We start from the raw sequence: 17,804 nt of genomic DNA, 5'->3' as shown, positions 1-17,804 counted from the left end.
TTTCCAAGATAAAACCGTCTCAGACCGCGTTTTGGGTTAAAAACGAAGGGAAGTGGCATCAGGAGAACCGATGTCCTCCAGCGTCAGAACACCTTCACTCTTTGTTCACGTTGCTGCTTTGACAGCTCGGGCGCAGGGCAGCCTCGCTTCCATTGGCTGATTTCCCCGTCTGGCCCCGCCCTCGCCGTCGCTGATTGGCCGTGGTGCGTGTGCGTCACCAGTGGAGAAGATGCGAGGCAGAAAGTGGTGTCTGATGCGCACAGACGCTGCCTGCTTTATGTAAAGCGCGAAAGTTGGTTTTAGTTAAGAGGGGCAGTGGTGGCCTAGCGGACACGGACCCGTATTCAGAAGGTTGCTGGTTCGACTCTCGAACCGTCTCCCTCATACTGCTCTCCGGGCACCTTTCAAGCAGAGGACACACATCACAGTGTCCTCTGTCACAGTGTGCTGTTTCACAATCACTTCTCTTTCACTTTTTCTATTGTGCGTGTGTGTGCATACTTTTGAACAGAGTACACACATATACACACGCTGCCTCAGATAAAAGTACAATGTACCCACAATACAATGAAATTACTTTTCTAGGGACAATGCTGACATATGACACATTAACAAAGTGTGAAGTAGTCAGTGTACACTTTGTATAACAGTGTCCTCTTATTGTCCCGTTGACACCCCCCACACTTGACCCTTCTGCACACAAGGAAAAAAGAAAGAAACGTTGGGAAGGAGTGATACAGAGAGGGACGCCATTCCAGTGTAGAGTGAGCCTGCAAGTGGTGTCCGTGTAGGCTTGGTGATGATTTGTCCAAGAAGAGAAAAAGTCCTACAGTTGTAGAGGTGGAAAAGTCCAAAATGTAATATAGAGTATCTGTCCATGTTAGGACGTACTGGACCGTGCAGAGTTGGTTTTATTCCTGTTTCATGGTGTACATTACATGTCCATTATGATGCTACGGGTCCACATGAAGATCCCTGAAGCTTTCATGCTTAGTCATCTCGTCAGCAGTTCATTGCCAGGGACCAGACAATTTAAGGCCTGAAAAAGGAACTTTCCTTCTCCGCTCTTCTGTGGAATACCAACTTTTCTCTGACAAGCTTCAGGTCCATCCCGCTTGAGAAAGCACCATCGAGCTTGGATCACCAGAATCGGCTTCCTCCACCTCTGCCGTGGCGGTCCCGTCACCTATCAGGCTGGGTTTGGTGAACACCACATCACTGGCGAATAAAACCTACATCATCTACATTTTTACTTCATATGAACTGAACTTTCTTTTATTGACAGAACCCCTCTCGAGCGCTCTCGATTTCAAACAAATCTTCCTGCATGCCCCTTTTACGTCGTTTGAAATCGAACACTTTGAACCGGGTCATTTGCCTGCGATCTTCTGCGTGGTGGTTTATCAGCCGACCTAAATACTTTTTAGGTTAATTTTCAGACTTACTGGCAGATTTCATGCCCAGATACGATCAAGTGATCATTGTGATTTTAATATTCATGTGAGCTGCCCGGACAAGCCCATGGTCAAGGACTTTCTGAATCTATTGGACTCTTTTAATCTAGAACAATCTGTAACTGGGCCCACTCAGGACCGGGGACATACACTGGACCTTGTTTTAACATGTGTGATATCAGCAGGTAATCTGGAAATTGGACACGCAGGGTTCTCAGATCATAAACCTGTGTTATTTGGTTTTACTCCTGCGGGTCAACCCGTGAAGCCGTGTGCCTGCTCGGCTCAGCCGCAGGTTCCTGCTCGGCTCTGCCGTGTTGTAAACCCCTCCACTACTGCTCACTTTTGCGCCTCTTTTCTTGTAACCAACCCTCGCTGTATGGCAACTCCAAGGAGCTATTACTCCTTTTAATTTCACCTGCCAAGATCCAAACCATGGTTAAATGACCCTATTCACGCTATCAGATGAGAGGGGATAACCAGAGGACCCAGGAAATGGTCTGAGAGAACTGGCTGTGGCTATTCTAAATTATATTCTAACCTACTATCTAGAAATTCCCATAACCCCGCCTACTTTTTAAAATGCTTAATTCTATTCTGGGTTGTCTGATATGATGAGGGGGAGCAGTGTTGAAGGTCATCTCCTGAAGTCCACTGTCAGTTCTTTGGTCTTGAACGTGTTCAGCTCTTGGTTGTGCAAACTGCACCTGAGTACCAGATGCTCAACTTCCTGTTTGTTTGCAGATTCGTCACCATCCTGAATGAGTCCAATGATGCTGGTGTCATCTATAAAATTCAGCAGTTCCTGGAGGTGCAGTCGATGGTGTACTGTTTCAAAAGTGACCTCCGCAAGCTGTACTTGCTGTCAGGAAGCTGGTGATCCAAGTAGCAGGTGACACGTTGAGCTGGGAGCGTTTAGGGGAGTTGAAAGCTGAATTAAAGTGAAGTGATTGTCACTTGTGATACACAGCAGAACAGCACACGGTGCACACAGTGACATTTGTCCTCTGCATTTAACCCATCACCCTTGGTGAGCAGTGGGTAGCCATGACAGGCGACCGGGGAGCAGTGTGTGGGGACGGTGCATTGCTCTGTGGCACCTCAGTGGCACCTTGGTGAATTGGGATTTAAACCGGCAACCTTCTGATTACGGGGCCGCCTCCTTAATTGCTGGGCCAGCACTGCCCCGTCCTCAAACAGGATTCCCACCACCAAGCCCATCTTCACAGGTGCAATCTTAAACTACACTTTTCATTACTCAATTTTAGTTTCATTATTAGAGGTGGGCATAGATTTATTTTTCTTAATCTAGATTAATCTCACTGTAATCTTGGAATTAATCTAGATTAATCTCACTGTAATCTTGGAATTAATCTAGATTAATCTAGATTCTTGATTAATCTACATTAATCTAGATTCTTGATTAATCTACATTGATCTAGATTAAAATGGCTCATTTGAATTCTGCCGAAGGCATTCAGAATATGTGTGCTACCCAAATAATGACTAAAAGTAAGTCTTTGAGAACGGGTTTCTCAAGCCAGGTGGTGCATCAGACCAGGGGCTCATCTCCTGTTTCCAAAATGCATCACAAACTGCTTGTGAAAGCTGTTCTATGATAATTGGTGATGAAAATAAATTATGTTCAATAAGATGTACTTGTGTTTATCAACTGTTTATTCAGTTAAATAGCTGCATCCAGCTATTTAATTAATTTCACAGTTCGAAGACCCCCTACAGTGCAAATCGGCTAGGTATACATCCGCGCTAAAATATCAAGGTGAAAGTCATCATAGTGTAGCAGTTCTTCTTCTGCATTCTTTTTGATTTCATTTCTTGAACCACAAATGATGAGCTGACACCCAAGAGATTTTCTGTGCAAAGTGTATTCTGTACAAAAAGCAAGGTCGCATCAGAACATCGCGTCTGCACCTCTCTCTACAATATACAGTATTAAAAGTACATAAACAAAATAAAAGTCTTTAGAAAATAAGAAAAGACACAAGAAAGAAGAAATATACTTATAAATCTAGTGTAACCATTTAACTCTGGCACAATAGCTTGCATAGTATAGACCCAGCTCCCAACCCAACTTTGTGAATAGATTAACGTCGATATTTTTTTTATCGCCTGATAAGAGTCTCACGTTAACGCAGCACGTTAACACCGATAACGGCCCACCACTATTTATTATACATACAATACATATATAGATATATACAATACAATACAATACACATATAGACATAAAATACATATATACAGTACAGGCCAAAATTTGGACACACCTTCTCATTTTATTTTCATGACCATTTACATTGGTAGATTCTCCCTGAAGGCATCAAAACTATGAATTAACACACGTGGAGTTATGTACTTAACAAAAAAAAGGTGAAATAACTGAATATTGTAGTTTCTTCAAAATAGCCGCCCTTTGCTCTGATTACAGCTTTGCACACTCTTGGCATTTTCTCAATGAGCTTCAAGAGGTCGTCACCTGAAATGCTTTTCCAACAGTCTTGAAGGAGTTCCCAGAGGTGTTTAGCACTTGTTGGTCCAGCTCACCCCAAACCATCTCGATCGGGTTCAGGCCCGGTGACTGTGGAGTCCAGGTCTCCACTTTTTGTTAAGTACATAACTTCACACGTGTTCATTCATAGTTTTGATGCCTTCAGTGAGAATCTACCAATGTAAATATTCATGAAAATAAAGAAAACACATTGAATGAGAAGGTGTGCCTAAACTTTTGGCCTGTACTGTACTTTAAGTTCGACTTTTTAATTCATTTGAAATAGACCTTCAACTCATATTTAAATTTCTAAAAGTTCTGCTTCTTACTTACTTGTGGCGTAGGGGTATTTACCAGATGTCTTTGAGCATAGATTTTTCATGTAAACTCGCCATTGTCAGAAAAACATATATCAAAAAGTACATGGTTAAAGCAACAAATGGCCTTCCATAGTGAAACACTGCTCTAGTGAAATGAAAGTGATTAGTTATCACATGAAACGCACAGTGAAATGTGGTGTCTGCATTTAGCACATCCCATGAGGGAGCAGTGGGCGGGGACAGTTGTCCAGGAAGTAGTGTGCGGGGACAGTACTTTGCTCAATGGCACCTCAGTAGTACATTGGCAGTTTGAGACTTGAAACGGCAACCTTACAATTATGTTTCCTTACCCGCTTGGCCAACTACTGCCCTGGAGGTGGTGCTTTCAGTAATTTCTGAAAAATATATTTTCTTACTTAACATTTTAATCTAGCCTTGCCATTCAAACAAACAGCTGTCTAAACCAACAAAAATAGTACACATTAATTCCATTTGACAAGCAAAGAACCTAGAACACACGTGGTTTAAAAAAAAATTAACTTCATTGTGGTCACTTCAAAGAGAACGCTCTTCTGGCGGTTGCAGAAAAGCAAAAGAATCCTAAAAAAAGAATCCTATCAGGTCCTAGTGAGCTGTGGGAGGATGTCCGGTGCTGAAGTCAAAAGAGAGGCCTAAATGTAAAAAAAAAAAAAGCACTCTTCCTTTATTATCTCCCCCCCCAAAGTGATATAGAAAAACATGCAAATATGTACAGATAATAAAAAACTGAATTATGCTACAAAAATGAATCAAATTATGAAAAACTACAGAAAACAATACATGAAACACTGATTAGGGCAAGTTAACACAACCAGGTCTAAAAACACTACATACACAGTATATAGGTACAAAAATAGTAACAAAAAACACCTACACACACACACAAATCCCAAAGCACTGTCCCCACACACTGCTGCCCGGGCACCTTTCAAGGCGATGGTTTAAAAGCAGAGAACACATTTTGCTGTGTGCTGTGCTGTGTTTGACATTCACTTCACTTTCAGTTTCCACTGACTGCTGCCTAGACCATACATATATTTAAAGCAACAATTCTTTTTTTCCGGATCGGAGAGTTCTTTGCCACAAGGAAGTTTGAGAAAGTATGAGAAAGAGTGAGAGAAATAAGCAGTTTAGATATTAATGTCTGTTTCTTCAGTCTTGTTCCAAGGAAAGGTTTAAGTAAATGTTTACAAAAATGTGAGGGCTGTACACACTTTCGGAAGATACTGCAAGTTCTTCTCCTTGCTAAATCCTGCTCTGTATGACAAATTTGAAAATTCTGTGGCGTAATTAATTGGTCTAACAAATTTTTATTGTACATGAATAGAAAATGTAACTAGTCCAAGGTTTTTCAGCCAAGCTCCACAAAGTCTTAAAAATTACCAAAAACATGTCTTTTTCATGACACACATCATACCTACCACATTTCTGTAAATCAAATACATTTGCACAAATGGCCAGAAATGGTTAATTCTAGTTCAGATTCAGCACTAAATTGGGAGGACAGCTGCACTAAATGGAAGACTACATCAACAGTAGTGCAATTTCATGCACATGAACCACTAGGGGGCACTACAAATTTAAAATAGTTTTTTGAATGCATTTCTTAAATGGCCTGCACAGTTGAAATTTGAGCATAATTTTCTGGTTTGTAGATAATCACATTTGTGACAAAATTCCACAAACACAAATCAAAGAATAGACAGGAAACTAAAATGTGCAAAGCCCATTCTACACATACAAATTTAGACCCCCTTATCCCGCTGGACAGTCCCAGTGGAGTATGTTCTTTATGTTTTTCTGATTTAGATGCACATCACCATGTGTAGCATAGCAAGAACAGTACAGAAACAAATTAAATGAAATAATTTAAAAGAAATGTTATTACCTGTAATCCCCATCCTAAATAATCAGTGGGAGAGGTTTAATGCTATTGGGTTGACAAACAGATATAAAATTTTTGCAATGCTCTTCTAAACACACAAGAAGGTATTAAAGCACAAATCTTCTGGATGTGAACTGATTAATCACACAAAAAGAACAAGAGATTTTTAAACTATGGCTTCTGTTTCATTATTCTTAATTAAAGCACCAGAAGCATCAGTTTATAATGTTTGTTAATTTTGGTCTTACATAAGTAATTCAGAAACGTAGAAGTGCATGCTGTATTGTCCGCAAAGCTTAATTCTGGTATATATAGGGACGATACATTCACATTTAAACACAATAAATGAATAACATTAAGTATAAATGATGCAAACTGCTGGATGACAATTTCAAGTTCAATTTTAATTGAATATGCTTAAAATAAATTAACAAACTAGCTGTTTTCCTACTGCACCACAAAGCATTTGCAATCAAAAGAATGCACAAAACACAGAAAAAAATTCTTTATTTGTTCATAAGTTGTCCCTTAATATTCCCCAAAATGAGTTTTTTTCTTTGTAATAAAAACATACACCAGAAAGATTCTAACCCTTCTTGTCATTAACATCAATTTCTGCCCGCATTTTTTCAGTTTCCGCAAAAAGAAGATCAATAGTTGTAGGGCACGGTGCAATGAACTTGTGCTTTAATATTCTGGTTCATTTAGTCATGAATTGAACAGTGTACTTTATAATCTCACAACCCAAATCTGCATTTTCAAATCATATTCTTACAATACCAATCTATTCAGTACGAGTATAAAAGAAATCAGTCCACTTTTTTCACTTTACCAATGGATTAGGATTAAGGAGCACACGGATTCTGATGAAGGGGTACAAGACTATCAGACAGCTGCCCCAGTGGTTAGAGGTGGGGTTAGTCATCTCTCCCTGGACTTTCATTCCTTCTAGGACTCTGTGAAGAAGAACGACTACAACAAGAAAATGTGTCATACAAATATACAAATCAATCAAACATTTTTATAATTTATAAAAACGCAACAAAATGATGCACCCTACCTTTTTTGTTTTTGAGGTGAAGATCTTGATTTTGACCTACTGGGTTTTAAAGAAAAAGTTTAAACACACTTCATACACTTCATAAAGCAGGGGCATACATTTACACAAAGGTTTTACCACAAGCCTTCCACTGACATTCATAATATGTGATTGATAATTAAATGAATGAAAGTCTTCTGTAATAATCAAATGGAAATGACAGTTTTGTTGCTCATAATGAATTCCTGAAATCTCAATGCATGACCAATTTTTCTAGCTACAGAAGGCCTTCAGACCGTGCCCACTATAACCAATAGGAACTACACAGTATTGATTATGGGTTCAATAAGCTTTCTTTACAATAAGCTTTTCATGTTTTATTGCCATGCAACCTGGAATTATGAGTTTGACATCACACCAGCTCCTTCATGAAGAATGGCTTTCGGTTGTGAACAGCAATCATCAAGTTTGACCGTCTGGACTTTGACAAGGCTGATCAAACACAGCGATATGTTTTCTGTTAAACCACTTGAGTGTTGCTTTAGCAGAATCCCTGTATTTAGCCCCATCCATCCTTCCCTCAACTCATATCAGTTTCCCAGACCCTGCTGATCAAAAACCATCCCTACTCTGTGGCAATGGTGTTCCTGGTGTGACTGGATGTGTTGGGTTCGTGCCAGACATACCATTTTCCTTCAACGTTCCATTTTACTCTCATTCGACAAGAGCACCTTCCTACATTAATTTGCAAGGTCAAGATGTGCCTTCTTATTTTAACACTGAGGAATGGTTTTCTCTGGTCACTCTTCCATAAATCCCAGCTGGATTACAGTTTTTAGGCTTGCTTCATATAAAATAGAGTAAAGAAAGGGGTGATCAAAAAATATTAGGCCCAGGTGAATGTACAGTGCAGAACTTACAGTAATTAACCAGTCAGCTTTGAAACTACAACTGTGCAGGCAATTGGCTTCCTAACAACACTAAACATTCAGGGGCAGTGGTGGCCAAGGAAGGAAGCGGCTCCGTAATCAGAAGGTTGCCGGTTCGAATCCTGAACCGCCAAGGTGCCACTGAGCAAATCACGCCCCCACACACTGCTCCCCAGTCGCCTGCCATGGCTGCCCACTGCTCACTAAGGGTGATGGGTAAAAAGCAGAGGACACATTTCGTTGTGTGCACCGTGTCCATTGCTGCAGTGTTTCACAATGACAATCACTTTCACTTTCAATCAGCAGGAAAAGACTCCAAGGAACAGGTCACTTGAACACGAGAGACCTACAGTTACTCACTATGCCAAAGACAAAGGAAATCAGTCTGGAGCTCAGAAAGAAGATAGTACAGTGGTGGCCAAATGTTTTGAGAATGACACAAATACCAGTTTCACAAAGTTTGCTGCTTCTGTCTTTATTATGGCAATTTGCATATACTCCAGAATGAAGGAGTGACCAGATGAATTGCAAAGTCCCTGAAAGTACATGAAAATTCACTTAATACCCAAAAACCTTATTTCCACTGCATTTAAGCCCTGACACAAAATCACCTGCAATCACCTGTTCACAAGCACAAGAATGGAGATCATTCTGTCATGCTGATTGAGTTAGAATATCAGACTGGATGCTGTAAACGGAGTGGGATGCTTAAAAATCATTGTTCTTCATCTGTTAACCACGGCCATTGCTGCATTACATAAAAGGGCTTCACAGGCAATGATATTGCTATATATATTGCTATTAAGATTGCACTTAAATAAAAAACGTCAAGGAGAGAGGTTCAAGTGTCGTGAGGAAGGTTTCAGGATGCCCGAGAAAGTCCAGCAAGTGCCAGGACCGTCTCTGAAAGATGATTCAGCAGCAGGATTGGGGTGCCACCAGAGCAGTTTCTTCAGGAATGGCAGCAGGCAGGTGAGAGTGCATCTGCACACACACACACAGTGAGAAGACTTTTGGATGATGGCCTGGTGTCAAGAAAGGCAGCAAAGAAGTCACTTTTCTCCAAGAAAAACATCAAGCACAGACTGATATTCTGCAAAAAGTTCAGGTATTGGACTGCTGAGGACTGAGGTAAAGTCATTTTCTCTGATGAAGAGAATTGTTGATGATTGTCCAAGGAAGAAATGAGTGCTACCATTAGTCCTGTCTCGTGCCAACAGTAAAGCATCCTGAGACTATTCATGTGTGGGGCTGCTTCTCAGTTTGGTGAAGAACAATGGCTTTTCCAGCATGGTGGAACACCGTGCCATAAAGCCAAAGTGATAGTGGACCAATACATTAAAATGTAGGGTCCATGGCCAGGAAACTCCCTGGACCTTAATCAAATTGAGAACCTGTGGTCAATCTGCAAATTACAAAGGTCTTGGGAAAAAAACGGGGCAACACTGCAAATATTGACTCTTTGCATAAATTTGATGTAACAGTCAATAAAAGCCTTTGAAACTGCTTGTAATTATACTTCAAAAAGTACTAAAAACACTGAAGCAGCGAACTTCGTGAAAGCCAGTATTTGTGTCATTCTGAAAACATTTGGCCATGACAATTTTGCTGTAAATAATTTTAGTATAAATGTATAATTTCCAAAGCCAATAAGCAAGAACATTTTTATAATATTATTCAGCTTGTGAAATTCAGGCTCCTGATGCTTTACTGTACTGACATCAGTTATCAGTTTTTGAGGTTATCATAGCCCCCCAAGCAATTAAATAAAAGCCAAAAGCCACAAAAATGATTGATTTGCTTCACAAAATAAGCCAGTCAGGATGCTGTTTATCTATTCAGAATCAGAAACACACGCAGTGATCCACACATACACACGGCACCTCAGGTGGCACCTTGGTGGTTCGGGATTCAAACCAGCAACCTTCTGATTATGGGGCCGCTTCCTTAACCGCTAGGCCACCACTGCCTCCAACATGACCTTAGAGTGGCCCAGACAGATCAGAGACCTCAATCCTATTGAGAATCTGTGGCAGCTGCTCAAAGTCAATAAAATGTCCTAATAAACTACAGCCATTTATTTCTTATATAGCCCATAATCACATACAGTATGTCTCAATGTGTTTTTAATAGATATAAATATATTCACATACATTTTCATAATTCCCCCAATCAATATTCCTCCATAACACACAAGACATAACTACGCATATTATCACCCACATTCCATAAACCGAACCATACAGAGAGGCCAAACTGCCTATAAAGGCATTATTCTACCAGGGCACACGTTTCCATGAGGGACCTGCTAATAATTTTGGTCTCAACTGTATTGTGGTACCATGTTCTTTTTATTTGAAGATAATGGATTTGATGGTGATGCAGAGAATTTCTTTTTACTTTGAGTTCTGAACTGACTTGGAGAGCTCATTGAGCTTCATAGTGTGTGCTGCATCTTGCTTAATGGGGTTGCAGCTTCTGGGTTCTTTCAGAAAAAGTGGACTACGTTTCAAATTTGTGAGTTTTGAAGATAACTGGTTATTTGTTATTTGTTTTTTTGACTATTCAGTTACACGGTACATAGGTACTTTCTAAATCAGGTATATTTATATGTATGAATACCACAAACATTCTTTAAAGAAAGAATTTATTATTTATAATAATAAATATTCTAGTATCATGTGGAAAAGGGAGTCAGGATCAAAGTGTTGTTCTTACCTCCTGGCTGAAGAGTCTGATCTGGACCTGCCCACAGAACCGGATCTTAGGGGGATGGGAGGAGTTACATTTATTAGCCCAAAACTAATTCTAAATTGATCTGGCAGATATAATACAAACATTTATATTACTATGTGTTTGCAAAATGAATACAAGAATACTGATTGTCATCTGTGCAATCAACTAATTTTATCAGATAAAGTTAAGCATAAATATCAAGCTTAGGCACCTGCTTCTTGGATGAGATCCAGACCTTGATCTGGGGAATAAAAAGGAGAGGACACATTTGCAGTGGTTAAATATTATATTAATATTGTTATATTAAACATTAAGAATATTACATTTAACAGTCTTTGAATTTCTTTTGTTGGTTTCAAGATTTCATTGAAGGTGTTATAAGGTAATATAAGGTAATATCCTATTACCTTATAGTTTGATGTTTAAGGGGTTACTTGACTTTTTTTCCCCCTCTTTTTTTCCTTCTATTGAGCTAAAATTGTTTTTCTTTTATTATGCCATGTCATTATATTGCATGGAATGTTAAATGTCTTGGTCATTGATTTCAAGTTTGCATACTTGAAATCAATAAAGACTAATATTATTGTAATGATGTAATCATCTCATAGCATATGTAAATTCTCATGTATTTTTCATGAAAAGCCAGATGTTGCTATTTCAATTCATAAAAGTCTGTCTATTCCATAACTAGGGAGCCATATGGTTCATTACTGCAGATAAAAGGAATTCCATACTAGGGATGCAACGATAAAATACCAAACTGTTTGGTCCACCCTGTGTGGTCCAGTATACTGCCCTTATAGACAGAATGATTTTGGTTTTGGGTTTAATTTTGAAATTGGTTCAGAAATTATGATTGAACATTAACTCACAAGGAAGGCATTCACCTATCGGGTGGTGCACAGTAATGGCATTAACCATTAGTACAGTAGCACCAGAACCTGTTAAACTGTAAGTATCAATGGGTATTTGTGTGGAAGGCTCAAAAAGTAGGCATGGTAACGCCATTACTGTACTCCACCCTCACAATCCCACCACATAATAGTGATTGTTATAGTCAAGACCGCCTAAACCGAGACCAAGACCAAAAACACTAGGGCTAGAATTGACATAACATTTCTCAGCTCAACTGTAGACAAAAAAGGCATTACTGTAAAGTGTCATTACTCATTGAAATTAAAATTCATGTTATCGTTTCAATTATATTGTACATATATTGTCATAGCTATGAGGCCTGATGGAAAATAATATTCTCAGCTCTAAATTCATTTACATCTCTACAAAGATACACACCTTGTGATGAAGAAGACTCGGCTAATCAAGTTTTGATTTCATTTTGGAATGTCATACAATAAAATTATTGCTGACTGGTTGCATTGGAATTGAGTTGAATAATTAATAATGATACAGTTCTGTGAGGATACGCTGTTTTCACTCCCCCCATTCTATCGAGACAAGACAGAGACCTGATAGCATCGAGACCAGTACAAAACCGAGACCAAGACAAGACCGAGGTTTTATAACTACACCGCATTATTTTAGTAAACTGAAGAGTAGGTCTATAGTATAATACACTGCCAACAAGAAGTAACATTCATGGTCAAAACAAACCTGCCAGACCTACAGCATTGGACATATTTCTCCTTCCTTATGTGTCATGGTAAGAAATAAAAGATGAGAATTGATAAAAACAACCTAGATTCTATTGGTCACACATCAGTTTTAATATTCAACTCTAACAGCGGTGTCTGCTGAGGCTTGCGGAGCGTTGCTTTGCCGCACACATTGCCACATTTCGCACCATTAGCTGGCCTGCACGGGATGGCAGAACAGCCTAGTGGGTAACACACTCGCCTATGAACCAGAAGACGCAGGTTCAAAACCAGGTACTACCACTGTGTTCCTGAGCAAGACACTGAACCCTAAATAGTCCCTGTATTTACTGATAAGTCGCTCTGGATAAGGGCATCTGGTAAATGTTGTAAATGTAAAGGTATTGTATTTTTCACACCACACACAAACACAAAACTTTCTGTTAACACAGAGTTAACACTGCAGGTGTTGGCGTCGGGACCAGTCTACGAGTTTTAGATGGCTGACTTGGCTTGTCATCCTGTCTGGGAAGGACGCGTTTTCTCACAAAAATGTGTACACCCCTCGTATTTTTGTAACTCAAAAGCGTGGTGCTTTGCAGATGCTCAATGAAACATGGTGATGAAGGATGTCTCCTCGTCATCCTGATGAACCTCTGCAGCACCAGGCGTCTTTGAATCGAGAGAAACAGGCCTGCATGTCCTCCTCATGAGAAGACTAGTTCGTCGAAGTGCAGTTCGAGAGGTCCTCCTCAAGCAAAAGTCCCTTCAGCCCGAAGTTGCAGGTGACAAGATCAAGATGAGAACAAAGCCTCCATCTTGCACATCTCCATGTGTTCGGCCCTGTCCAGATACCACTCCAGAGCAGCAGCTCCTTACTCCTCAGCCTGGAAAGGCCCAGTAGAGCAGAGGTCATCGAGCTCCATACAAACTCACAAGCCATTCCAGCGTTGACTGTCCAACAACTCGGCAGGACAGCACCAGTGTAGAGAACAGAGGACTTCCCTTTCACCATTGGAGCATCAGAAGACATCGTTGTGAAATTCTCCCCCCCCCAAAAAAACATCTCGCCAGAGAGAGGCTTTTGTCAGTCAAACCTTAACTCAAAAAACCGTTAACAGTAGCTAAATTAATTTTGATAGCCATAAAAGTTTTCTTAGCGAGGTGAAGAGCATAAAAATTGAGGGGAGATGGCGGGAGATCTCCTGCCTATAGGCGTGATTAAAGGTGTCTTCAGCTGGTTTGGTTATCCCATACTTCTTGAGTTGTACTGAGTGAATAGACACTGCTCTAAAACCAAACTTATTTGAATTATTTGATTATGGTTATGCAGTGTGTGATCGGTGAAGTATTGTTGACTGCTCACTGAAGTGCCTGATAGAGAAACTGACACTGTTGCCACTGACTTGTCTCATACACCAAAATTACAAGTGCAGAGCCAGACTGACCTGGACCTTTTTGGTGTTCTGGACCTAGTGCGCCTGGGAGTTGCAGAGCGAGAGCGGCGAGGGGAGAAAGATCTTGATCTGAAAAACAATCATTTTTTTTAGTATAAAATAAGAAGATTTATTTAATGAGTCAATATATTTCCCATATATGTAATGCACAGTAACATGATTAAACTACCCTAATAATGAACTTATCTGTACAATTAGAGAAAACGAAAGTGAAGTGATTGTGAAACACTGCCTCACAGCACACGGTGCACACTGTGCAAAATGTGACCTCTGCATTTAACCATCACCCTGAGTGAGCAGTGGGCAGCCATGACAGGTGCCCGGGGAGCAGTGTGTGGGGACGGTGCTTTGCTCAGTGGCACCTTGGCGGTTCGGGATTCAATCCGGCAACCTTCTGATTACGGTGCCGCTTCCTTAACTTCTAGGCCACCATTGCCCGATAATGAGATGCTACTTTCTTGGTACAATATAGCATTGCTTGATTTTAGAAGAATATGCAGATGCAAAAGTGAGTAGGCTAAATGTTTTTTAAACATTTAATAAATTCTTTTCTTGATACAATATAATGTAGTCAGTGTACAGCTTGTATTACAGTACAATTTGCTGTTTTCTCAAAATAATTTAAACACAGCCCTTAATGTCTAAACTGCTGGCAACAAAAGTGAGTACACTCCAAATAGACATTTTCCCTCCAAGTGTGAATGGGGAGCAGGTGTGTTAAACTATGCACAGTTTACATTAACTACTTTGCCTTGTCATGTCTTCACGTGGTATTAAACCAATATTAAATCTTCTTGTATCTGAAATGAAAATAATGAGCTAATTTAATCTTAGATAGCCTTGGATCCCATTTCCCTGTGAGAAAAATGTTGGGACACCCTATACAGTGGTGGCAAAGCTGGAAAGGCAGCTCACTCCTAATCGAGGGGTTGTGGGTAATAGGCAGCATTCCTCCTCCTCAAAACACAGCAAGTGGACAGCAAAGGGCTTGATTATGGTGGCATCTGACCACAACACTTCCACCCAGTCCTCCTCTGAATCATTTCAGTCCATGATCTTGTTCCTGGAAAGCTCTTTGGTCTTGGTCATGGTGCAGAGTTTGTAATCTGAATAGATTTATTGCTTCTATGGACTGGTGTCTTTTATACCGCTAACATGTTGAGAAGCTCATTACCTGTATAAAATACAACTGGGAACCAGACATCTTGCTGATTGATGGGGGGGTCAAATACTCTATAATATTTATTTATAACTTTTTTAAAGTGCATTTCTTTGTCAGTGGGCAAACAAAATCGGCAGGGTGATCTGCCACTGACAACAAGACAAAAAGTTGATGATTTGTGTCTCTCCAAAGGAGGAAGCTTTTGCTGTGATTTGTCAGACTGTGTTTGACTGGTAGTGTCTTTTATCTGTCTCTAAATATAGAAAGCAGTCCCCTCTTCCTGAAGCTGTGATGTTTGAAGGGTGTCTTGGATTCAGAGCCTGTTTCCAATCACCCTACAGCATCTCAAAAAATGATGCAGATCCTGTCTTGGCAACTTCAAATTCTTTACAGATGGCCACACATGTCTGATATGATAGTGGATATTATAATAGAGTCTGTGATGGCCAGTTCCTACAGTAGCGATGATGTTGGTTAGTTTTGCTCAAAAGCTATCATTGGTAATGCAGAACATATGCTGTTACTGTCTCCATGTCATTGTAGAGCAATCATTCCAAAGCACGTTTCAAACATTTTTGTAGGTGGCCAGTTTAGTCTTGTCCAGAATTTTCTTTTACAGCAAGGGCTTCCTTGTAAATCTATCGTGTGCCATATCTATCCGATTTTACATGCATGTACTTTGTATAGCCGACTTCTCTGCTGTTTTCTTGTCGGTTGAAAAGTCAGCAAGTCGTTTAATTTCTGTGACTATCTATTCTGATCTGAGAGATGCTCTAAAACACCTATTAAATCTAGATCCTCAGATGTAACGATATATTGGTCTTCTTGGTCTCACCTCCTGCCTCGGCTCCGGCTGCGGGATCGTGATCGGGAGTACCTCCGGCCATGGGAGTGAGACCTGGACCTGAGCACACCCAGACAAGATGCGAGTGGGAGGAGAAAGATAAAAGAAATCAAACAGTAGCTGGCACAGAGATCCAGCATTAGGCAGCTTGTCTGCCTCAACATCATTGACCTTTCTTTCTCCTGCTACGGTACTCTGTACTCTACCCTTCTACTCTATGAAATAAAAAAAGACTTACAAATAGCATTACATACTAGAAGTACTGAACTTGATCTAACTGTACATGAAATGTTAATTCTTTAATAGGTTCTATGCATGAAAAAAGAACAAAATAAGCATTTGGCATTACACTGACATTACAGATTGAAATAATGAAAAAGAATACACATTAATTGGTACTTAAAATAAACCTTGCAAGTTTGCAGGGGAGAGCCTCTTTGGACCCAAGGTCTAGCAGATCTAGGCGATCTAGTAGTATCTATCAGCCGACCTCGGGCATCTAGTCGTGTTCTTCAGATTTCTAATGATGATCGTACTGAGAGCCAAATTGCTTGATTGAGACTGGAACGAAGTGCAAGGTTTCTAGGCGGTGATGGACCACTGGTCCACCAGGTCTCGCAGCTCTGGTTATAAAATTGGCGAGGGTGGGAGCCATAATTGGAAGACAAATTGACAGGGCTGGTGTGGTGGTCTGGTGAAGGTACAGAGAGACTGTACAAAAAAGGAGATGGCCAGTCGCCTCAGCAGAGAGAGTCAAGCTGAACAAACCCCCTGGGCTTTGGGATGACAGATTGAGTGGAATTTGCTAGATGCCTCATGACATCGTTACAATCAGACACCTGAAAGGTTTTGGACCATGGTGAGTCATTAAAAATGTTAAATTGCAGACAAAGAACATTTCAACAGTAGCTTATTAAAAAAGAAAAAGGAAAAACAGGAAGAAAATATATGAGTCACACACACAGACACACATATATAAATATAACTATATAAAGAGAGAGCAGCAACAAATACAGGTGGAGACACCTGTGTACATATCTCTTTAAAACAACATTTACAGCAACATCCCACCGTATAAAATACTCTCAAATGCACTGAACTCATTATGATAGTGGGTTCATTTTCATTTCTCACAGGCTTACCTGCTCCTCCTGCGTCGGCTGTAACGGTGACAATCATAGGCATAATGGCCCTTCTCCCCACACTCATAGCAACGATCATTGGGATCAAAGGGCCGGCGGGTGGGTGGCCGGTCGTAGCGAGACCTGCGTGGCATTCCAGCTGACAGCTCGAACTTGGGATCCACAGGTTAATCTGCAAGTGGCATAAACATAAAATAACAAGAGGAGCTGTGACAGAACTTCCACTTTCACTTATCAGTGAATAGAAACGGGTAAGAATGGTAGTCAAGGGCCATGAACAAAGAACCAGTGCAATATAGTTACAGCATGAATATTTATATTTTCAAACCAAAAAAATGTGTAGTAGATAAAATGACTAGTGACACCCGGAGACCAGTGTGTGGGGACAGCATCTTTATCAAGGGGTCCTCAGTGGCAACCGTTTCCTTTCCTGCTAGGCCACCACTGCCCCACCCTGGTTTGCTTGTTCTGCCGCACCTACCAAACCCATTTCAGCACAAATGTTTTGATTGACAGCTAATTTACAAATCAATTTGTTTAATCTCAGAAGGCATCAAGACATCCACATTTTTGATTGGAAGCAACAAATCAAACTTGTGCTGGATAATTGACCCCTTGGCCACTCGCGAGCTACAGACATGTTGCAGAACACTGATCTAAATGGTTTAGAGGAACACTGCGTGAAAGTGTTGTGGT

The sequence above is a fragment of the Denticeps clupeoides genome, chromosome 3 (genome assembly GCF_900700375.1).
Source record: "Denticeps clupeoides chromosome 3, fDenClu1.1, whole genome shotgun sequence".
Taxonomy (NCBI): domain Eukaryota; kingdom Metazoa; phylum Chordata; class Actinopteri; order Clupeiformes; family Denticipitidae; genus Denticeps; species Denticeps clupeoides.
Note: the sequence above shows the minus strand (reverse complement) of the source record.